Genomic DNA, 24,275 nt, shown 5'->3' with positions numbered 1-24,275 from the left:
TATCACATTTAATCAACTACTCTGACTTCTACTCTCTCTCTCCTGTCTTAACTGTTTTTTCTTAACCAGCTTAGATTCCTGGTTGATCATTTCAGAGGCTCCCTTGCTGCTGCCATCTTTTCATCACAGCTCTCTGACAAAACCTTAGGCCTAGATGATCCCACTTTCCCTGTGCTTGGCAATGGCTGAATGCCTCCAGAAAGCATCAAATACTTTATAATTCTTTTTAACAGTGTATCACCATGAATTTGTGACCATCAGCCTCAACTGGGCCTTCAAGAAATGACTAGGGATCCTACTAAGCTTTACTAATTTACTCCCTTTCATATATTCAAGCTTTCTCTGTCTTCCTCAAAAATCTGACACTACTTCCTTTCTTTGCCAGGATGCCATCCCTTTCTCTCTCCCATTCAGCTACTTTTCAAAGAAGCCATTTCATGGAGACGCCTTTAACTTGCAGCTACCACACCTCGGCATCTGCCCCCTTCCCTTCTTCCCTCCTAGCGCAGAAGGGAAGGAATCCTCTGTCCTCTCTGATTCCTCCAGCTGTCCTCAGAGTGGAACCCCTTCTATCTTCTTGGGAATCCTGCACGATTGATTACCCACCCTTTCTCTCACTTCAACCCTCATCCTCCCCATTGCTCTTTCCCATCAACCCTTAGACAAGCTTGGGTCTCCTAACTTTAGAAACCTCTCCCTTAATGCTATTTCCTCCTCTAGTTAAAGCTCCATCCTTTTGTTCCCCTCCAGAGCCAAATGTCTTGAGCTATCTCTATCCGCTGTGCCCCTTTGTTCACTCCCCCCCGCTCCCCAGGACGCTTCATTCTGGCCTCTGCTCCATCATTACACCAGCCCAGCTCTCCCTGAAGTCCTTCCAGACATCGTTTTACTAACCCAAAGGACACTTACAGGGCCCTTTTTACTTTACCCTTCAGCAACATCTTAAATGATTCTCTTTCCCTGGCCTCTGAGATGACACTCTAGCATCTTCTCTGTCACACTTCTCATTCTTATTTGTCAGCTTTTCCTCCACGTGGCTTTTAAATGTTGGAATTCCTCATGGCTCAGAGCTAGGCTTTCTTCTCTCACTCCATTTTCACTCTGTGAGCTAAGAGTGATACCTTTGTGGCTTCAAACCTGTGTCTAAACCCCTGACTTCCAAATTTATACCTCCAGACACCTCTGATCCAGGACCAAGACCACACGGAATCTCCTAACAGATGTCTTAAAAAGGCCTCCAACTGAAAATGGCCCCAAACCAAAGTACTTTCTCCTAACCTATGCCTGGTCTCCCTCCAGTGTTCCCCGTTCCCCTGAAGAAGCCAAATACCGGGGAGTTTTCCATGGCGTCCCTCACACAATCATATCCAAGTCAGCACGAAGTCCAGTCTACTTTCCTTCATAAATAAGTGGTATATCTATTAACCATAAGTAACACTAAATCTCTCCACTTCTCCCCATCTTCATCACCACCACTCTGGCCCACGCTACCAACACCTCTGGCCTCCAACAGATTCAGAACCCATCTCCCTGAACACCTCTGTCCACTCCTCCTCCATCCATCCTTCATTATGGAGCCAAGTGACCTCCTTCAAGTGCAAACCTGACTGTGTCACCATTTTGCTTCAAAACCTTCCATGGTTTTCTATTTCCCTTTCTATTGATAAAGACTACAATGCAGCCTGCAAGACCATGTGAGATACAGCCCCTGCTTCCTTCTCTGGCCTCTTCTTAGGCCATGCTCCTTGCTCTCTGGGCTCTGGCCACACTGACTGTTTTCGGTTCTCAACAGTACTGGGTACCTTTCTGGCTCCTGTTCCCTCTGCCCAGATTGCTCTTCCTTCCTCCTCCTACTTCTACGCCTTTAGATTTCAAATATCTTCTTTTGAAAGCCTTCCCCAACCACCAAGCCCCAGCCTGAATCATGTCTCCTTATACTTTTATTCCATAGTACTTAAAATTGTTTTTAATTATACTTGGCTAATGTCCTCCTCCATTCTAGACCATGAACTCCTGTGAGGCAGAGACTATGTCTGAGTTGCTTACCATGTGGTAGTATTCTAGTACCTAGTCTCCTGCTCTGCTGGGCAAAGTATAGACTGAATAAAGGCGTGGTTTCTGAGTGACTGAATGAATGAATTCTAGTAATGATGGATCTTTATACTATACTCAGGCTATCAATATTCATCTTTATCCTCCCCTGCAGCACAAACCCAGAATCAAGGTCAAGCATAAACTTTCAAGTCCAGTTCAATATAAAAAGTATTTTTTAAATACTTTTTCAGGGTATAGGCTGCATGGAGGAAAAAACATTGAAAGGGAAGGACTAGCAGGGTCTGATCTGTGTTCTCCAATGTAGGGAAGGAAAACCAGTGTCTCTATAATTCATTCTGAAAACCAAACAAGAACTAGCCATATCCACTTCATGAATGAATTCCTTAACTTACTTAAATCACTTACTTGGTAGATATATAAGAAAAAAATCACTTTCACATATTTTTTAAAAAGGCAAATAATTTAGGATCTTCCATAAGGATCTTAAAATGCTCCAAATCCAGAACCTATACATGTACTAAAACCAACACTAACCTATCCCTTCCAGCTCTGAGAGTCCATCTTTAAATAAGTTTACAGTACTATGTCCCAAAGTCTTATACAAATTCTTGGGCTTAAGCTCAAAAGATATTAATCAAAGTCCAAGTAATTTATTAAACTGCCAAGTGGCCATAAAGCAGAGTTAATTCAATTTGGCAGGCAGAGCAAACCAAGACATGGCTTGACCTATGAGCTTTTAGGACCCCCTTTGAAAAGTTGAGTGAAATCACTAGGTAAGAGGTTAAAATTCAACTTTGTTTTATATCCCTCTTTAAATAATGTAAAGTGCAAGCGTGCTCCTGACAATTTAAGATTTTGAGTGATAACTTACCAAACAAAATACTTCCTGAGTTTTCCCACAAGAATTTTTTAAAAGTTCAAAATGCTCTCTTCAACAATGTGGTTATTATTAATACCCTTCCTTTTAAATCATGGACTTTTAAGGCAGTTGTCCGTTGAATTACAAAATCCCAAATCCCAGGGAAGTCATTATAACTATTATGTTAACGGGGCATTAATATTTTACTACTCACATTTGGCAGCTGTTTTTTTCTGGAAAATTTCTCCTTGCTGGATCAATATTTCAAAATTTAAGATTTAATAAAATTAAAACTATTTTTTTAATGATCAAGGCAGTGTTAGGCTGCCTTAGCTATCTATTGCAGCTATCTACTGCATAACAAGTTAACTCAAAATTTAGCAGTTTAACACAACAAGCATTTATTATCTTACAGTCTAGGGGCAGGGACCTAGAAGAAGCTCGCTAGGTGATTCTGGCTCAGGGTCTTTCACAAGGTTGCAGTCAAGTTGTTGGCAGGGAGGGGACTGCAGTCATTCTGAGGCTGGACCGGTGCTGAAGGCTCCACCTCCAAGGTCACTCTTATGGTGGCTGTTGTCAAGAGGCTTCGGTTTCACGTTGGCTGCTGGGTTGGGGGCCTGAGCTCTTCATTCCACACTGGCCATGGGACTCCCTCACTTTCTTTCCATGTGGGCCTCTCCATAGGGCAGCTCAAAACATGGCTGTTGGTTTCCCCCAGCATGAACGGTCCAAAAGACAGAGCAACCAAGACAGAAGCCACAGTGCCTTTGAATGATTTAGTCTCCAAAGTTGCACATCTTCACTTCTACATTATTCTGTTCATTAGAAATGAGTCAGTAAGGGCTTCCCTGGTGGCGCAGTGGTTGAGAATCTGCCTGCTAATGCAGGGGACATGGGTTTGAGCCCTGGTCTGGGAAGATCCCACATGCCGCGGAGCAACTAGGCCCGTGAGCCACAACTACTGAGCCTGCGCATCTGGAGCTTGTGCTCCGCAACAAGAGAGGCCGCGATAGTGAGAGGCCCGCGCACCGCGATGAAGAGTGGCCCCCGCTTGCCACAACTAGAGAAAGCCCTCGCACAGAAACGAAGACCCAACACAGTCAAAAATAAATAAATAAATAAATTTATTAAAAAAAAAAAAAGAGTAAGCTGCTAACTTAATTTGAAAAAAAAAAAAAAAAGAAATGAGTCACTAAGTCCAGCCCCCACTCCGAGGGAGGGAAACCTGGACTCCACCTCTTGATAGGAAGAGTATCAAAGAATTCGTGGACATATTTTTAAAACCACCACATAGGCAGTGGCTAGAAGCATCGGAGTTGGCCACATTTGGAATTAGGAAGAGCTGTGTTCAAATCTTGACCGTGCTACTTACAGCTGTGGGTCCTTGCATAAATTTAACTTCCCTACGTCATAGTTTCACCAAATGCAGAATCAGGTGGCTCACAGGGGTTTTGTGTGGGATTAAATAACATAACATGAAAAAAGGCCTTGGAATAGCCCCTGGTAATAGTAAGCACTTCCTTAATGTTGCCCATACAACAGTTTTTTTTTTTTTTTAAAGATTTTTTTTTTTTTTTTGATGTGGACCATTTTTTTTTTTTTTTTTTTAATGAGGATCTTGAATCAGATGCGTATGTTTGATTGATTGATTGATTGATTGATTTTGGCTGTGTTGGGTCTTCGTTTCTGTGCGAGGGCTTTCTCCAGTTGTGGCAAGCGGGGGCCACTCTTCATCGCGATGCGCGGGCCTCTCTCGTTGCGGAGCACAGGCTCCAGACGCGCAGGCTCAGCAGTTGTGGCTCACGGGCCCAGCCGCTCTGCGGCATGTGGGATCTTCCCAGGCCAGGGCTCGAACCCGTGTCCCCTGCATTAGCAGGCAGATTCTCAACCACTGCGCCACCAGGGAAGCCCCCATACAACAGTTATTGATGAAGCAAACTACTGAGTGCTCACCGAGTAAAGAATACACAGTCGTTTGCCCTGTAGGAGCTTACAATCTCACTGTTACGAAAGTAAATCTGAAGTTAGACATAGAAAAGCTAATGTGACATAGAAAAGCTAGTTTTTCCTCTAGAAATTCAAGGGCTTCCTAAAGAGAAGAAGAACTTCCTAAAGAGAAGTGGTCAGAAAAGCAGTCTAAACAAAATAAGGAAATATATAACGGTTTAAATATCTTTGTTTGCCTGCTGTTTTAAAGAACAGAGGCTGTTCCTTCAACTTAAATGTTCTCAGAAGTGTTGTGTATACAACAGATGAAAGCACGGCACTCTGCGGGTGGGAAGCATGCAGTGCAGCCAGCTTGGCCCTCTGCTCTGGACACCCCAAGGGCCCCGAGGGGGCTTGCTGGAGCACAGTTTGTAAATCTGCATTAACAGATTGTGCCTGTATCACAAACACAAAGGTCAAAGGTCAAATGGTCCTTTGACCATTTGATTAAAGGTCATGGTTTCAAACCATGCCAACCTAAGGTAGCCATTTAAGTAAACAGTTTCATACATGTGATCTGAAAGGTAATGCTTTTTCTCCTTTAAAAATGTGCAATGCTTTAAACATTAGAATCTGAAGGGATTACCTTTCAGTCAATCCCTGTTTATTCCTTCTAAGAAAACAAAGACCATTTTTACATGATTGTCCCTTTGTATCTTCTTAGAAGTTAGATCTCATTCTGAGCCAATAATTTGTGTTTTACATAGATTGTGTTATTAGATACTAACTCTAAGCTTCCAACAACTTGTAATCAAAGCAAAAATTAACAAAAAACCTTAAAGCCTATTCTTTTCTGAATTTAGAATTAGAGGTTAGAGGAATTTAAGCATTGGTTAGCCTAGATATCCATGTTGTTTATCTTCCCAGAGTCAAACCTTGAATAATTTATAAAAATTTCTTCTGAATTTTATGCCCCAAGTTCCAAGGCAACCAAGGGTAATTTTCAGTTGGGCTATTGAAAGTATAAAGATCAGTCAAAGATTTCACTGAATAGTCCATATCCTTCATGTAATATGTAAAAAAAAAAAAAAAAGTATAGTAACTATGGAAAGACTGAGAAATGGAGGTTAACTATCCAGACTTAAACACATTATAAAATAATAAAATATTTGAACTATTACACAACATCAATGCCTGCTCTATAGAGGTGCTTTGCTTCCAAGCCTATAATTGGCCCTGGATCAAAACTTTATTATTAGAGCATGGGGTAACTTTCTGATGAGCTTTATGGTCAATGTATGTGTATATCAAGATAACAGGTTTTACAATTGTTAGTTAGGCTCTGAAAATGTTCCACAGATCCAAGGCTGACAGTTAATCCAGCTTACTAAGAAATATACCATGCATGTTTCATAGTACAGTTTTGTCAAAGACTGCATGCCCATCAAAAGGCACCAAGGATAAGGGATGGGCAAGTGGAGAAATAAAAAGTTTATTTTAAAAAATCATACTGTGTTATCCAATGCAAGATGCCTGTCCCTTCCCCAACCATGCCCTCTTACCCCTAATAGGGCACACTGCCTAATTTCTAACTGCCAGCACCTGTATTTCTCTGCCTGCAGGTTCTCTCTTGCATCTCGAGATTGCTTTGCCCTCCTGAATGTTAGTGACCAGGAATTAGTGACTGATGGAAGTTGGTGGGTAAATTATTCAAACTCTTTCAACCTTGGGTGAGAGGGCTCAGGTGTGTGTTTTGCCTGGGCTCCCAAAATCTCTCCAGGAAGATGACAAACTCCAGTTGCCAATGACGGTAACTTGCTTCATAACACACCCTTTATTGGCTCCTTTCGCTTCCTTTTTTCACTTTCTCAAATAAACTTTTACCTGAATCCTTGTGTTATGGCTTTCTTCTGGGAGAAATCCAAACCGAGATGCTACTCATAACTATATTTGCTGATCAAGTGAAGTGGCTATTGAATATATCAGTTTAAGGTCATTTATGGAGAGATATTATAACTAACCTGGATTATCTTTGGTCCCTCACTCCATACCATGAGGAAATCTCACCAAATTATAAATACACTAGGAATTGGCACATGAAAGTCATGCATTTTTGGACGTGTGGAAGGAAAATAAATTTTTGGAAGAATGCTAACAAAACTTCCATTAACTACTAAAATGCATTCATTCAACCAAAACTTACAAAGGATTTTCTATGGGATATAAAGTGAACAGAAAAGGTCTCTACTATTAGGGAGCTTACATTTTTGTTGGTGGAGAGGGACAAAAAATAGAAAAAGAAATTAATAAATAAGATAATATTAGATAGTGATAAGTGCTGTGAAGAAACTAAAACAGGGTTATACGATAGCATGACCTAGTTGGGGAAAGGTTACTCTAGCTAGGGGTCAGAGAAGTCCTTTTGAGAAGGTGATATTTGAGCTGGGGCCTGAGTTACAAAAGAGGACCAGTCCTACATGGATGTGTATGTGTATAAATGTGTGTGTACACACAATCACACCTCCATCATATCACAGAGTCAGGCCTGAAGAGGATAATGTCCTTTCATAAAGTATTATCTCTCTATCCACCATAAAATACAGACCATGCAGTTATTAAAAATAGGAGGCTTACTTGTTAGATATGCATCCTAAAGTATAATATTTACATCTACAAAAGGAAAGGACAAGATGTCTGAGACTGCTTTAAAATACTCAGGGGCACGGTGGAAAGATGAAAGAAGATTAGCAAAATATTGATGACTCTGGAAGCTGAGTAATGGGTACCTGAGGCTCAAAATACTATTTTCTTTACTTTGTTTATGTAAAATTTCCCACAGTCAAAAGTTTTTTTTTTTTAAATAAAATGTATATCAAAGATAGAGAATTCCCAAAATTATAGACATCCCACCTCACCAAATTTTCATCAACAAATTAGGAGTTCAAGCAGGAACGGGGTCCAGTGGAATCATGAAGGTGTAAAGAAAAACTCTGGACTATGCAATGAGAAAGGAGGTTACAGGATATCCCTTCAATGGAATGCTGAGCTGGCAAACTGGATGTGTCTCCCCAGTCCTACTGAGTCCTACAGAAAAATTCAAAATGTCTCCGTCTTGCTTCAAATATTAAAAACTTCTAGATGTTTCCAAGGCCCTGAACGAGATCCACTTTGGAAAGCTGGTCATCAGGTTTGGGTGCCATCATTAATCTAAGGAGAAATATACCAAATTTGCATTACGAGCTTCGATCCTAGTTATCACCCGATCCTATCCACGTCCCTTTGTCCCCAACTCTCCACATACTTCTTGTCAACAATTCAATTTCTCTCTGTGTTTTACTACATACTAACGTCATTAATAAAATATTTATTGAATGTTTATTCTATGACAAGCAGAGTACTGTTTTGCCAATGTCCCTATTGGAAATAAGATGCTACACTGACTGCTGATAGGAAAGAAATCCTTCCTCTTCATTTTGCTGCTCTTTCTTTAATATTTCAGACTTGCTAGGTATAAAAACGGTGTCTTTTCTTCAGTCATCATCATCTTGTCCAGGGATTCTGGTATTTTCTTCTACTCCTTTGGGAAGAAGCCACTGTAGAGGTTTTTTTTTTTTTTTAATTTTATAGCTACTTTATTTATTTATTTATTTTTATTTTTGTTTTTATTTTTGGCTGTGTTGGGTCTTCGGTTCGTGCGAGGGCTTTCTCTAGTTACGGCAAGTGGGGGCCACTCTTCATCGCGGTGCAGGGACCGCTCTTCATCGCGGTGCGCGGGCCTCTCACCATCGCGGGCCCTCCCGTTGCGGGGCACAGGCTCCAGACGCGCAGGCTCAGTAGTTGTGGCTCACGGGCCCAGCTGCTCCGCGGCATGTGGGATCTTCCCAGACCAGGGCTCGAACCCGTGTCCCCTGCATTAGCAGGCAGATTCTCAACCACTGCGCCACCAGGGAAGCCCCCACTGTAGAGGTTTTGTCTTTAGGAATCTTTTTATTTCTCCTTCATATATGCTTTTCAAGGCTCCTCTTTACTTTGCTTTACCAAATTGAGATTTTCTGGGATAACAATAACATAGCTTGAAGATGTCCAAAGAAGCAGCTGAGAGGGTGAAGTAGGATCATATGCCATCACCCTGACCAAGGACAAAGGCTGATTTCCTGAACCATAGCAATCAAAATTGGCAGTCTGACTGAAGACTCATCAGCTGTCATCAAACTTGAGATGAGCTATTTTCTGCATCACGGTAGCACCTTCTATTTTAATGAGCATGGGGAGAGAACTATGTAAGCCTCTGTTTTGTAATGGTCTCACTCTACTTTTTTTTTTTATATGGCCACTCAAAGATAAAAAAGATGGATGTGATGCTTACTATGATAAAGTACATTTTTTAAACGAGAAAAAAAAAGAGTTTTTCTTTGTACCAGTGACTATCATATTTCTAATATACTAAAGGAACAGAGAGGGATGCCTCTTTTAAGGTTTTTAATTATATACTACTTTAAATGTTTCATTTGATAAACAACTGAGGATACAATCAAGGAGTTATTATAGCAAATGTCTAGCATAGCAGGCTGTCCACCATAGATAAATACATCAAAGCACCTGTTCAATTTGCAAGCCCTTTTGGTTCTAGTGCTGACTGAGGGATTTATCAGGGTGCTTTCTACCACCGGCACCAAATCTCCATGAAGTGAGTGTTTTCCCTAGGATACACTCTCCACTTAGAAGCCCAGCCAGCTGGGGATAGACTTGTTTATGTTTAAACGAATTCACAATATAAGAAGAATAATTCACTGGGATTATAATGATATTCTTCTAAAGAAAACTGACCGAAGTCTAGTCAATAACAAAAGACGCAAGCCCTAATCAGAGCAGTAAACACATCTGGAAGTTTTAAGGACTCTGTAGAAGAAATTATCTACTGATTTTGGAATGGAATATTTGAAGGTAAGTTGAGATGCTAATTAAAAACACACAGCCCAACAATTTCTGACAAAAATCACTGCCTTCCTATGAATCATTAGTAAGTGAAATTTGTGCCTGACCTAAGGCTTCATTTACCTATATTAAAAGGTAGTGAGAAACACCCAACGAAGAAGTTGAGACAAAACAATGACCCTCTCTGTCATCCTTCTTTTAAGAGTCTGGTACTCATCATGGAATTTTCTTTAGCTCAAAGCAAAACCAACAACAAAAGGAAAGAAACTACTTCAGAAAGATCTCCTGCATCAGACCGTGATGAGCTGGTATTGTGTAGAACGGGAGCTGGAAGCACAGGTGTGATTACATTTTTAACTGTTTTACTTCATTGACTAAAAGAAAAATTAATGGTAAGGGAAAAGAATCAGCAAACACTATTTCCTGATGCTTATATTCAAAATTGTTGTATATTGTTAAATAAGTGATATAAATTATAGCTTGACTGTCCAAAGCAGCCCACATTAATTCAACTAACACTCTTCCCACAACTGCTATGTTTACAGCATTCAGCAGAGTGGAAAAATATAAAAATGAATAAAATTTATTTTCTGCTCTTGAAAAACCCACAGCCTAGCAAGGAAGACAGATATGTAAAAAGTAGACCATGAAACTGAAAATGAATGAAATAGGTGTTCCCGCAGACATTCAAGCAAAGCCCCAAAAGAGCTGAGAGAAGAGAGAAATTCAATAATTTGATGGATTCAAACATAGCCCTGAAAAGAATCCTAAGAGGTCATCTTGTTTACTCCTCTTTTTTTGTTGTTGTTTATTTGTTATTAATGTGTAAGAAATATGAAACCCAAGAAATTCAGTAGTTTGTAACAATTACAAAGCCTGTAGAGGCAGAGCTTAGAGGGGACACAGGTTTCCTGACACCCTAGTTTACTATTATTTCCCATGATGCCATCCTAACTTGCAGGTTTCTTATATCAAAGTTGAACTTTGGTTTAGAACTTATATGTCCAAATACTTATCAGTGGGTCTACAATAATTTTTTTTTTGGCGGGGGGAGGGTGGATATGAGGTAGGGAGTAGTGAAATTGATTTCTGAACTTTAAAAAAGTGCACTTTATCATTGATTATTTCCTCCCTTTATATGAGAACAGAATAAAGCAAAGAAGCAAATGTAATATGCAAGGGGGATGAGTGACGACTCTTACTGCAAACACACACACACACACACACACACACACACACACACACACACGAGGGGGACAGCATGGACAATTTCATCTAAGAGCATAAGACTCTCATTGGCCCCTTGTCCTGACTGAAGGTCTGTGCACACAGTAGGGCCTTCTGATAGGCCCAGATGTCAGTCTATATCACAGGTTCATTTTCTCTCTTTGCCAAGAAGAAATGGTCATTTCTTTCACATCCAGACTTGCTGAAACAGACAACATTGTCATCATCGTCAACCGTAAACATTTCCTGCAGGAAGACAGAAGATTCTCATCTGTGTCAGATTCTCAGCTGGGAAACTCATAATTTAGTCAAGAAGCCTCAGACGGATACACAAAAGAGAAATCAATCATAACAGATAGATGTCTAATGCGGAGTACAGGCCATAAATGCTACAGACGTTGTGTGGAAATGCCTCAGCCCGAGGCGGTAGGCATTAGAATTCTCACAGAGGAGAAAAGTGAGTCTCAGAGGAGTTAATTTGCATGTTGGTGGTAAAGCTCAGACTCAAACTGAGCTCTGATGGGTCCCAAAGTGGTTGCCTTTGAAGCACACCCTCTCCCCTGTGTGTCCTGTATATAACAGCTTTGCTTCCTTACTCCAAGGCGAGGACTTGGTAAGTGAGGAGCATCAGGGAACTCCCTTAGGGCTGATGGCCAGATATACCTGCTCTAGACTTCCCTGCGGCATTGGCAGGCATTTACCTCCAGAGGAAGATGGGGTTGTTGACTCAGTTCATGTCCTGTATGTACACCTTAAATCCCAGTTGCCTGAAGAAGCGTTTCTGTCTGATGTACTTTCACCTCATTTAGCGCCAGATGGCATAGTGTCTAGGACTTGGATAGAACAAGCCTTCAATAAATGCTGATTGCTAGTACTGACTCATGCTCGTGGAAACAGACACAATGAGGTCCATGAAAAGAATACCTCGCAATGTAGTCTCTACCTGTCTGTAACATGCAGTTGCAATTTGCTTGTCTTCAGAACATTCTACTTCTGCTGTTCTGGGGCTTGGTATTCCTTGATGGTAAGAAATTAGGTAGCTGTCTTCACTGCATGTAGAATTCTATTTACCTGCACAGTATTATACTTTCCACAGATTTATTGGGAGTTCAGGCAGGAAAAAATGTTTTGAAACTATTATCATAATGTTTTGACTGGGGATGATTAATAATCTGAAAAGAATGAGTTGTTTACAGGTTTGCGATTAATGAACGGTGTAATGAGATGGCTAAAACAGCTCATGAATATTAAGCTGACTTAACAGATATAGAAAGTCCAGGACTAAGGATTTCACATCTATGTTTTCGATGACGTACATTGGGAGGGATGGAGAGAATGTGGACTCGAGGGCATACTGGTCAGGGCAGAAAAGGGTGGCAGCCCGCAATGGGTGAGGAATAGCTCCAAGAACAGGCAAAAAAGAATCCAGGAAGAAGGAGCATACTGTTTGTTTTCCAATACAGCACTTAAAGGGAAGAGAGATTAGATTCATTGCGTGTGGCCCCAGCAACTTAACACTAGGCCAGTGAGCAGAAGAAAGTATTGATTCAGTACAGGCAGAGCTTTCTAAACATAAATCTCTCCTAGAATGGACTGGCTAGTGAGGAAGCAAGATCTCCATCTGATTATTTCCAAGGAGAGGTAAGCTGGCCCACTCACATGGAGGGCTACTGAAGTGGAAGTTCTTGCCCCAGTAGAGAGTTACCTATAAAGTCGGTGATCATACTAATCCACCATGTTATGGAGTATATTGTTTACATTATATTGTCCCGGGTTGAAAAAAATCACTTGCCAAAAAGACATCCTGTGTTGCCTTGTTTACCCAATTAGCAAAGGTCTGACTTCAGCCTTACCAAACTTCAGTTCTTATCAATTCAAGATTCAGAAAGTGATTACGTGATTTGAATACTCATATTATTTTGTCATTACCACAGATATTATAGGGTTTTCTTTTTTAAGAAGAAAAAGTGATGGTTTGTATGGACGCATGTGAACACACTAAAAAATAGAAGTTATTTTCATTATTGACATACTTTTAAAAAATGTCTTCCCTGAAAGTAAACCAAATCTCCAGAATTGTGCAATTTACCAGCAGAATGACCAGAGAAGCTTAAGATCAGCAGATTTAAAAAATATAACCCATGCCTTTTTTCTAAGCTAAACAATTTGCTGTGCCACATTCTCAGTGTATCACTCAGATTTATCTTTACATTAACAACGCTAACCAGCAGATAGCCAAAAAGGCTCGCCAAGTTGGACCAACTTCAAGATTTGTTTCCATGCTGGGGTGCTTCACGCGCTTAGCAGAAGCAGAGTGCAGCTAGGGCTCATTTATTACATTATGCTATAAACATTTTGTCTTGAGTTAACAAGATACTCAACACAATTCCATAGGTTACTAAGCACCGTAAACATCTGTTAACACAGGCACCAGAGATAGCACAGAAAAGGCATCTAGAATCCATTTTTAAGAGGTTTATGATGTGAAGTCTGCTGTTTAAAAACTAACAATCAAAAACACAGCCCCAAACTCTGCCTAGAACAAATATTTGCAAGGCAAAGTTATGCTCAGTTTGGAAAAAAATGCACTCGTGTCGTTGCTTTGTCAATGCATTTATAGATTTTCGTTTCACACCTCTGCCCATTAAGTGTTAGTTTTCCCTGCCATTCAGGAGACCCAAGCTATAATTTCACTGTGATATATTTACTCCAAAAGAAAAGCTGAATGTTGACTCACCAACTTTCCTTAGACTCATGTGAAGCAAAAAGTTTACAAGGGTGGAAGAAGATGAGAGATGGGACATACTTAAGCTACGAATGAAGTTTTCCAGTGGTCTCTGGGCTTAAAACACATCCTTCCAGCTCCATCTAAAGTCCATCTGAAGGGAAACCACAAATGACCAGAGCCCTTGAAATCTAATCTGGGAACACTGAGCTTTGTTTTTCTCAAAAGGAAAAAGAATCCTCAATCACAGAAAAGATGGAACCAACAACTCTGCCTACTAAATCATTTTATTTCGTTCCTATCCAGCATTTTAATTTCTGGAAATGTTTCAATACTATAGACCTCCAAGGTCTATACCCTGGCACCCCAGAGAGGAGGACTTCCAAGATGACACCACCTGCTCAGGGCACAGAACTGCCACTGTGAGGAAAGATGAGTGCCTTCCCAGGCACACACACCAGGGAGTCTAAACACCCCAGAGGCTGTGGACAACAGTACCCTGGGAATCTCAGATCCACGGATCCAACCTGGGTCCGCGTCTCCGGGCTTCTGGACCCACACATTCACACGTTTCCTAGACCCTCCGTCCTCCTATGCAGGTCTCCTGAGAGCTCCAGAAACCTCCACCTCCAGCCTTTCGTAGGCAAAGGGATTAGTATTTTAAAGTCCGTGGTACTTAAATCCTGTACAGAAACTCCTGCGACTTCCCAACCCTCTGGCCTCCCGTTACCTTTCCCTGTCCCTTCCAAGGTCTCCTGGCGGCACAAACAGGCGGGCGGCACCTCTCTGGCCTCCTCCTCCCAACCCCCCTGCACACCCTACTGGCTCAGGCTCCGACACGCCCCCCCAGGCGCACACACACCGCGCGCACACACACAGCGCGCACGTACACCCATTCAGCCCACTGACCCTGCACCGGGCCACCCACTCCCACAGCATGGCCCCAGCAGGCGTACCCCCCGCTCCGGCTCATATATAAAGCACTCACCCCAAAACAGACTTCCCTGTGCACCCGCAAGTGGGTGACCCTGCCCAGCACCCTCTGCGCGCCGTCAGTCTTCTCCCCAGACCCGTCGCTACCCCACTCACCCGCGCGGCTCTCTTGCCTCGGGCAGTTCTGTCAAAACTTTAAGCCTGGTTGATTTCATAACCACGAGTGTGTTCAGGGCTGGAGGAGTTCAGCTCGCCACGATCTCCACCCACCCCAGCTCATGGGGACTGGTGGCCGTGACTCTACCTGACCCCAGCTCCGCCGGTGCCAATGCGCGGCTGCAGTCCGCAGAAACGCGCAAGGGTGGTGCGCTTTGGGAAGGAGCGCGCGGTGTAGAGGCGCACAGCCGAACAACCTCCCCTCTCCTCCCGCGGCGCAGCCAGGGACCTCTCCCCGCTTAGCAGCGAAGCCTCAGCAGTTCCTGCCCCAGCCCGGCTGGCTGATGATGTCAAACAGAAACAGTCGCAAAACTTCTAAGACTTTAACAAAACTGGCTTCGGAGGAAGCCCCTCCGGGCACCGCAAACGCGGGTGGGAGCAGGCGCCAGCGTGGGATGGTTCGTCTGTCACCCCCAACTCCCTGACGCCCCCACCAACTTACACATACACACACGCACACGTCCAGAGCGTGGATCGGGTTACAACTACCCACCAGCAGAAAACAACTTCTTGGTGAAGAGAAGGGGAGCAGTGCCAACCCCCAAGTCACCAGGACAAAAATTATCCGTGTAAATACATAAGACAGATCCCCACTTTCATAAACAACTGGCGTCCCAGGCTCCACTCCCAGGCCCCCCGACACAACATGGGGAAAATAAGAGCCCGATTCCGGCGCTCCCTTCCAGTACCTCTGAGGCTCGCCTCCGGAGAGAGAGCGCGGTTCGCGGCCGCGCTGGGGCCGAGGGCGCGGGGCCCTCCGGCCTGCGCGGCCCCAGCCCGGGGTCCTCGCCGCTGCCTCGGCTCAACAGCAGCCGCCGCCGCCGCCGCCGCTGCAGCAGCCGCCGCTGCCGCCGCCGCCGCTCCCTAGACCGCCTCCTCTTCCCATGGCTGCGCCCTGCTTGGCAGCTCCCGGGCTGTCAGGCTTGGGGAAGGGGAGGGGAGGGGTGAAACGGGAAGGGAGGATGGGAGGGGAGGGGAGGGGTGAGAACCGGCGGGCGCCGTTCACTAGGGGTCACGCCGCGCCCGGCCCGCCGCCCTCGGGACCCGGGCTGCCGCAGCGAGGGGAAACGGGAGCTCAGGGCGGCTGGTTCGAGACCCGCTGGGGAGGGGCCGAGCGCAGTTCGGGCCGAGCACTCCGCGGAACTGGGATGAAGCGTTCCCCGGCGAGGAGTTGGAGTTGGTGCGTGTCACTCTCATCTGGGCTGCGCGGCTCCTCCTAGAGGAAAATATTGGTAGTTGCAGGACACTTCCTTCCTCTCCGCCCACCCCTGTTCCCAAAAAGAAGGCAGGACCTAAAAGAACCTAAATGCAGTCAACAAATTCAAGGGAACGCTTACAGAAAGGTTAGCTTTCTGCTAGAATGGGGGCGGGGGGGAGGGCGGGGAAACGGACAAGACAGCTTGAAAAGCGTAATTGGCAAACCGAACAGTGCCTCTTTACACCTGCAACCAATTTCCAAACTCCTGCTCCCTGGGGCATGGTGAAAAGATAGTTAAAGGACCTTACTTCAGAGGTTAGAAAAAGGAGGCAAGAGAGATGAAGTAATTTACCAAGGACACGAGGCATGTTAGAATAGGGGTATGTTCAGAAACTGGAGCCCAGGGAAGCAGGGTGTCCAGACACAGACCTCGGCCTGAGAACTGTACTTGTGTGTGACCTAGGGAACGTGGTTTTTTAAATGCCTTGCGCTGGACATCTGTCAAATACGGACCTGCCCACCTCATTCCACTTCAGGGAAAAGAAAGTGAGAGAAGAAGCTGTCAAAGTGCTTCAGAAAGTCAATATCGTTCTGCATAAGCCTGTCATTTTGTTAAAGCATCAAACTCCCAGTCACCACATGCTTTTCTGAGTAGAAAGTTCAAAAGTCCAGTTCCAGGTTGTCTGAGATCTGACGGAGCAGCCCATCATGCTATCTTTCCACTATTTACTTTATTACTGACAGCCAGTTGTAACGTCCTTTATTTAACAGATTCGGCTTACTAAATGACATTTTTTTTACAGGGTTCCCAGACACAAAGCCAAATTTATACCCAGAGAGAAATGTTTAAGCAACAACTTAAAGAAACCAAGCTTCTTAGCACTAGAATAAAAAATCCCCAGGGCATGGAAAGTAGTACAGAGAGGCCAAGACTTGGGATGGAGCATAGTACCAAAGACTTCGGGCGGCAGATGTCACATAAGATACCCTTCTTTTTAAAGGAATCAAAGAAGTGGAAAATTCTGTTCCTTAGAGTCTTTTCTGGTGCTCAGCTGTGGCTCAACAACCCAACTGTTCAAGGCAAAGACACCCAGAATGAAAGGAGGGGCGAAGATTCTAGTAGGGGTGTGGACCACACTGTCCCATCCTGAGGCAGGAGGCAGGATGGGTGTTGATCTTGAACTGGTCCTGCTCTAGCTGTATCCCACTCAAATATAATGAGGCTTCTTTTCCCTAAGAACCGCCCCTAATCCCTTGATTTCTGGGGTTCCATGCTTTGCTAGAGCAGTAGGAGTGCTTACCAATGTCTGGAGTTTTTCAAAGGGGAATTGCCCACATAGAGAGAGATTAGGGCACAGGCAGGCAGAACACCTGCTGGGTGGTCAGTACTGCCAGGCTGGCTGAAAGGGCAGCAGTGGCAGAAGTGGAGAACAGGCAGTCCACGAATGCTGACTCCACTCATTCTGAGATGAACTTCCAATTTGGCCTTTCAGACTCTGACACTGCCAAATTCTCTCTTTATATCCCTTCTGTGCCTTCTCATTCTCACCCGCCCCCCTCACCCTCAAACTCAGAGAATCTTCTAGCAGGTGCCAGAGGGACTCACAAAATATTTTCTAAGTTCTATCGTTTATGCCCTGAGATGATTTCAGGGCCATGCTTAGCAAAGAAAGATTACCTTCTTTCTTCCTCTGGGTTCATCTGGAGCCTTCATTCTGTGAGACAGGGAAGCTGACTGCTCCGTCTTTGGGAAAAAGGTCATCATGCACAGAAAACACTGGTTAATATAAAAAATTAGGGAACCAGACATAAATTTGCAACTTACATGAAAGGCAGTCCTTTTTAAGCCCCATGAATAGAGATCCTCTGATCTCATATATGATCATGTATAGATCTATAGTAGTATTTGCCTCTTTATGTTTTCCAGATTATGAGGGAAAATGTATCAGGTACTGAATTAACTAATTTGCTACAAGTTAAGGCATGCCAGAGTACATTTACCTTATGAAATGTGAAACTGTACTTACCATTCCTTCCCCGCTGCCTGGAATATCCTACTTTGACCATATAGGGAAATTCTCCTTAACCTTCAAATTCCAGCTCAATTGTTTAGTGCCTGGCTTTTCCCAAAGGTGGAATTAATTAATTAACCATCACTGCATCTGCATCCTCATGGGTCTTTATATCTACTTGTATTAAATATTTCAGTTTTTACTAATATGTCTACTTTTCCCATTAATTATGAGACCTCTGAGGGAGGCACTATATATTCTGAGTATCCGTACCAGAAATGTCTACGTTGGTGCCCAGCAAATGGTACGATGCCCAATAAATGCTTAACCAAATTGAATGAAAATGTAGAACCTCCAAATTTGTATCTCAAACCCAGATCTTTATACAGAGCTCTGAACTGCCATCCTCCACATTTTCTCACACTCCACATTCAAAATCAGGTCACTTCCTAACCCCTCCATGCCTAACATCTGGTCCAAACCACCACAGTCCTTCACCTGGATTACTGCTGTAGTCTCTCAAACTCCTACTGGTCCTGTTTTCCTGGGGGGATCCAAACTAATACAATATTTACTGATAAAATTAGTAAGATTCTAGAAATAAAGCACACCTACTTTAAAAGATTTTTGAAAACTAACACTGAATTCCCATCCACTAGGTTCTTTCAACAAATGCTGAAGAGCCTGCACCATGACAGGTTTGTTCTATGAACATAAGATGCCTCAGGGAACAAAACTTACATGGCCTGTTCACAAAGACCTTGCCCTCATGGGGCTTACATTCTATTTGGGAGAGACAGTGAACAATAATAAACATAATAAATAGGTAAATCACTGAAGTGCTGCTCAAAGGAAACTATAGTAGGATAAGGGTTTCAGGAAAGCCAGGTAACAGGTGGAAGAATGCTGGGAATTCCTTCCTTGCCCAGGACTCAGCAGCATATTGTGGAGTTGAGCATGTGGTGCTGTGAACACCCTGGAAGAGCACCCTTGACTCTCCCCACGCCTGTCCCCAGCCCCCGCCCTCAATTGCCTTGGTTGAGAAGATGGCAGGGGAATCATGAAGGAAAGGAAACAGCTGAGGAATGTATTTACCTTTTCTTTCCTCTATTGAAAGGCAACAGGGGAAAAACTATTTCATGATCTGGAAATTCTTAGCCAAGACTTATGAGGTGGTCCCAGAGCCAGAACTAAAGCTTAAAATCACCATTTATTTTATGAATTTCAAAAAATAGGTATTTCGATTCAGAGCTCTTAAAAACTAAAAGGAATATGATTGCCTGGACTCTCTCTAGTGGACTCAGAGCCACCCCCAGAAAAGCTCAGGACCTGGGCAATGCCATCCATGTGCAGCCAGTGGGTGGAAAGGAGCCAAACAAGATAGGTCTCAACAGAGAGTCGTGAATGAATGGTCCCCTTTAAATGACTTAAGTGTAAAAATTAAAAAAAATTTTTTAAATATTTTGAGATTATTTTCTCTATCCTCCCACCAGATGCAAAAGCTTGTTTTTAAAAAGCATCTGATAGATGGTCCTCCAGCTTCTGTCTGGATAATTATATTGATGAGTAACCCATTAGCTCCCTCGTTGGGAACCGAGTTCCATTTTGTGACTGCACCATTTGTTAAGAGTACTTTAGCCAGCATCTGCTATTCTATTATTTATACCTGATTCTATCTCTAGAGCACATAGGGAAAAATTAGAAATTTAAATTTGCTTTTTTTCATGAGACACACTTTCCGCATGTCTCACCGTAAGTTACCCCTCCTCCAGGCCAAACACATGCAGGTTTTCCCACTACTTTTCATGTGATGAGGTTTCCAGACCCTACACCATGCTGGACCTCCACCTTAGTATACACTCCAATTCATCAAAATCCTTCATAAATTGCTGTTCCCAGTATCAAATTCAATCCCATTATGGTCACCACAAGATAGAGGAGGGCCATGAGCTTCCAACTAGGTGTTCTGGAGTAATGGAAATGGCAGAAGCCTTGGAGTCCAGTAGATGTGGTGGGAGCCCCCATCTCTGATCCAACTTCCATCTGTTGTCACTCAGCCTACACTCCGAGGAAGTGAATTTAGCAACATTACCATGATCAGGGCATTTCCATCCCTTCTTTTCTTTCACATTCAATCCTTTCCTACTTTTTATCTTCACATATTACTTGGTTCTTTCCTTCCATCCTCTTTAGTTTTAAAAGAGATGGGACTATAAAAGCAAGAAAAATGTGAATGAGAAAGGGATCTGAGCAGGTATGAAAAAGTTTTTCATAGCAATTTTATAGAAATTAGGCACACAGAGTATTTCCCACTACTAAATAAACTATCAATCTAGTTTACTAATCGGACTTCTCCAGGGCATAATGAAAACCCAAGAGGAAGAATACTGAACGCTTTGCATACGAAAGGAACAGACCTACCTACCACCCATTGTCTACCCAGTGAAACCAGGAAAGGTCAGGTGAGGGGAGGAACTGCTGGAGAACTCCTTGAGGAGAGAGAGGGCTTGCAGGGTAACAGAACTTTACTCAAGGTCACTGGCCCTCTGCAGCACTTGCTGAACCAGGTGAAGGCTGAGACGTATTAACCAGAGGAACTCATAATATCTTGGATAAAAGAATTTGAGAGCTAAGTCAAATAGGTCTCAACTGTTGTAGGCAAATAATAAATCAGAATGTCTGTTGAAATTAAATTTGCTTCATAAATTTTTTTCTCATACGTTTTCCTAAAGCTATAGAGTATTCCAAGCACATTCACAGCAATTATGTCAATCCTTCTTCACAGCAGTCCCATGAAGAAGGTGTGATTATCCTCTATCAGTGAGGAAGCTGGTTAAAGAAGCAAAGCAACTGGACCAAATCATGCAATTAGGTAGTTACAGGAGTTGGATGGGAACCCAGAGCCTTTCTGGGTCAAGTCCATTCTTGGGACTCCTCCGCAGCTTCTCCAGTTATCCACGCCAACCAGTTTGTCTATCTTCTGTTTTTAAACCAGCAGACCACAGAAAACTTTAAAAATTTCCCCCAATCTCTCTCTCTGTATTATATTGTTGATATGAATATTAATTTTTTAAATTATATGGAAAAATTACATTAAATTATTAACTATGGTTTCCTCTAGGGAGTGAAACATTTTAGAAAGTGGGAGGGAGTAGGGGGAATGAAAGAACAAGGACTTTTACAGTTTTACACTCTAGTTTTCTTTTTTTTTTTTAATTGAGGTATAGTTGATTTACGATATTATGTTTCGTGTGTACAACGTAGTGATTCGCAACTTTTAAAGGTTAGACTCCATTTGTAAATAGTTTTCTTTTAAATCAGGGAACATAAAACCTGAATCTGCATAACAAAGACCTCATCTATATCAGAAGTTGAGTATTCATATGATACTAAAATTCTGTGCTTTATGAAATGCTAGAATGGCATTTCATAATGCCATTCTACTAGCTCCTCTAGTAGATTAAATGTATAATTCGCTTTAAAATAATTAGATTCACAAGCAACATTCTAGAAACACATCCATTGTACAATGTGAGATGAGGTACTACCTCTCATCAATTTATTATATAATTTTTATATATAATAATAGACAGTTTTTATTCTGTCTATATGCCTTATTATCTATTTTATTATTTATTTGCCTTATTTATATCTATCTGTTTGATATTTTCCTAGCCCCCATCTTCTAAAAGAGGATTTGAGGTGCCTTCTGGAGAAATATATAAGCCATAAAGATGAATAAATAAAACAAATGAGAAAATGGGAATGGAAGAAAAATAGGGTATAAAACTAAGATAACAGGCAAGGATAGTTAGCTCTTGAAATGCATATTATAACATCCTGTTCATTTGCTAGAAGTGGGCCACAGTTTTGGCTCTGAGCTTCTTCGTGACCATAAGAAATAAGAAAACATGATCCATTATAAGATGTATACTTTCCATAGGGTGAAAGCCAAGAATTGCTTAGAAGTGCGTCTTCTTCTGAAACCAAAACATACAAGAAATTGTTCCTGAAGGTCATCATACAGGGACTCAACATAGTGGACTGGATGATGTATTAGTGATGTTGTATAAGACGAGACTGAGGAACATTCTTTCCCTCTGAGAATTCATGTGCAGATACCAAAGTGGGAAAATGCTGCCAGAAATTAGAGGCAATCTCACACTCATCTTTAACTCCTTTTTAACTCAAAGCCATTAGTAAAATTTAATTGTAAGAACATAAAGTATTTATTTCATAGCGACCCCAGAAAGTTTTGGTTCAAAGTTATTTTAATTTAGTAATATCTTAGATTTGAGAATGCTGGTACTTAAAATTCTAATTGCACTCATAGTTCATAAAAATCTTAATCTGTGGAACTATGTGTCCCAGAGTTTGAACAAAATCCATCCAGATAAACAAAAAACAAAATGAATAAGATATTTGAGATTTATTTACAATTCTCGGCTTTCATGGGATTACTTGAAGTAAAAGATTGACCTAACTACTGCCTTATCTGGAGGTTTATTAGGTTTACTGTAAATACATCAACTGTTGCACTCATGTTTATAGCTCACAAAAAAGTTAGTAAACATTTTAAACCACATTTGCATGCCTGATGCCTGATGGGTGTTGATTCCAAAATGAAAATTATCAAAACACAACTTAGAGCCTGTTTTTTCCCCTTTAGAGCACTCTCTAGAAATAAGTTTGCAGAAATAAACAGCATTAGTAAATTTCAGTTATTGAAAGTGGTCATAGTAGGACTGGTGGAATCAGCAGCCCAATTTTTGTGGCATGAATCAAGGTCATCAAAGTTTCTCTGATAAAGTTCCCCACTGTCTTCTCACACTGCTGTACCCCAGATTTGTCTTTCTGGGCATGCAATTCCAATGTCATAATCTCTTCTTTTGGTTAAGGCTTCATTTATAGAACAGTCTTTTCAAAATTCAAATATTTATTTAAGATGAGCCACAAATTAATTTATGAGAAACTATTTACACAGTCACAGGGATGAATTAAGTGGTTATAATTTTTAAAACAAAGTAGTTGCTTAATTTATGGTTTTCCCCAAGAATTTCGTATTTTGAAGGAGATTGTGTGCCAAGTATAAGTTCACTTATATTCCCATTTTCATTAATCTCTCTATATAAGTACAAAATTGAGCTGCATATCACTGTGAGATAAAATTGGGTTAACATAGTTTCACTCAGTGGGCAGGAATTCGGTGTTTCATGTTTCCTATCTGGCTTTATTATGGGTAATATATATTTTGCATTAGAAGAAAGTGATTATACACAGATATAGATACATCATAATATATGTTTATATATATTCTAAAATTTTAATTTTAAAACATAACATATTTCCATGGTAAAAAAAATGAACACTAAAGAATATAAAATGAAAATTTATTTGCAACAGATAAGACAGAAGAAAGACTTAATTAACCTATAAAGAGCTCTTAAAAACTGATTTCTAAAAAACAGACAAATTACCCAATAGAAAAATAGACATTTCAAAGATAATTAAGAAGAGACAATTCACAGAAAAATAGAAAAATAAAAATAATTATAAACATATGAAAAGATGCTCAAATTTATTCACAGCTAAAAGTGTAAATCAAAACAATAAAAAACTTTTTTTTTTTAATCTATCATACTGGAAAAGATAAAACATGTTAATAATATGCATTATAGTCAGGGTGTGGGGACAAAGACATTCTTATTCAATGTCGATTGAGAATGTAAATAGGCAAAATCGATTTTCAGGATCATTTGGCATGTTGATAAAGTTTTAAATGCATGTATTCTTTTACCCAGGAATTCCACTTTTAGAGGTATATACTTATAAACTCACAAAATTTTGCTTAATTATATGAATGAAAGCAATTTAAAAATGATTCTATATTGTTTATCTTTTGACTTTTTAAAATGGTATATTGTTTCTATGAAAAGATATTTAATTTTTACATGGTCATACTTATCCATTTGCTCATCACAGGCTATTTATTACCTTACATAGTTAACTCTGCCTTGAGATAAGCCCAAATACCACCACTTTTCATTTGAGGAAACCCAATCAAGAGAGCATTCATTCACTTACTCAGAATGAGAGTAGAGATTTGATCTCAGTTCTAACTGACTTCAAAGCCTATGCTATTTCACCTCATTATACTCAATCTTGAAAAGTTGGAAAGACTGAAACCTT

At 41.6% G+C, this 24,275-nt stretch overlaps 1 protein-coding gene across 2 annotated transcripts in view; it reads right to left on the bottom strand.

Annotated features, from left to right (window-relative positions):
- The window catches only part of GHR (growth hormone receptor), a 280,325-nt gene extending 264,268 nt beyond the window's left edge, over positions 1-16,057 (bottom strand). Inside the window, exon 1 of one of the 2 annotated variants that reach the window (XM_007195531.2) lies at positions 15,566-16,057. The gene's annotated coding sequence lies outside the window, so the exon portion shown is untranslated. Of the gene's footprint in view, positions 1-14,816; positions 14,954-15,565 lie in introns of those variants that run through there. The other variant, XM_057540022.1, reaches the window with a different exon arrangement.
- Between the last annotated feature and the right edge of the window lie 8,218 nt (positions 16,058-24,275).

This window comes from Balaenoptera acutorostrata, chromosome 2 (assembly GCF_949987535.1).
Source record: "Balaenoptera acutorostrata chromosome 2, mBalAcu1.1, whole genome shotgun sequence".
Lineage (NCBI taxonomy): Eukaryota > Metazoa > Chordata > Mammalia > Artiodactyla > Balaenopteridae > Balaenoptera > Balaenoptera acutorostrata.
The sequence above is the reverse complement of the archived record's forward strand: the minus strand, read 5'-3'. Positions and strand labels throughout refer to the sequence as shown.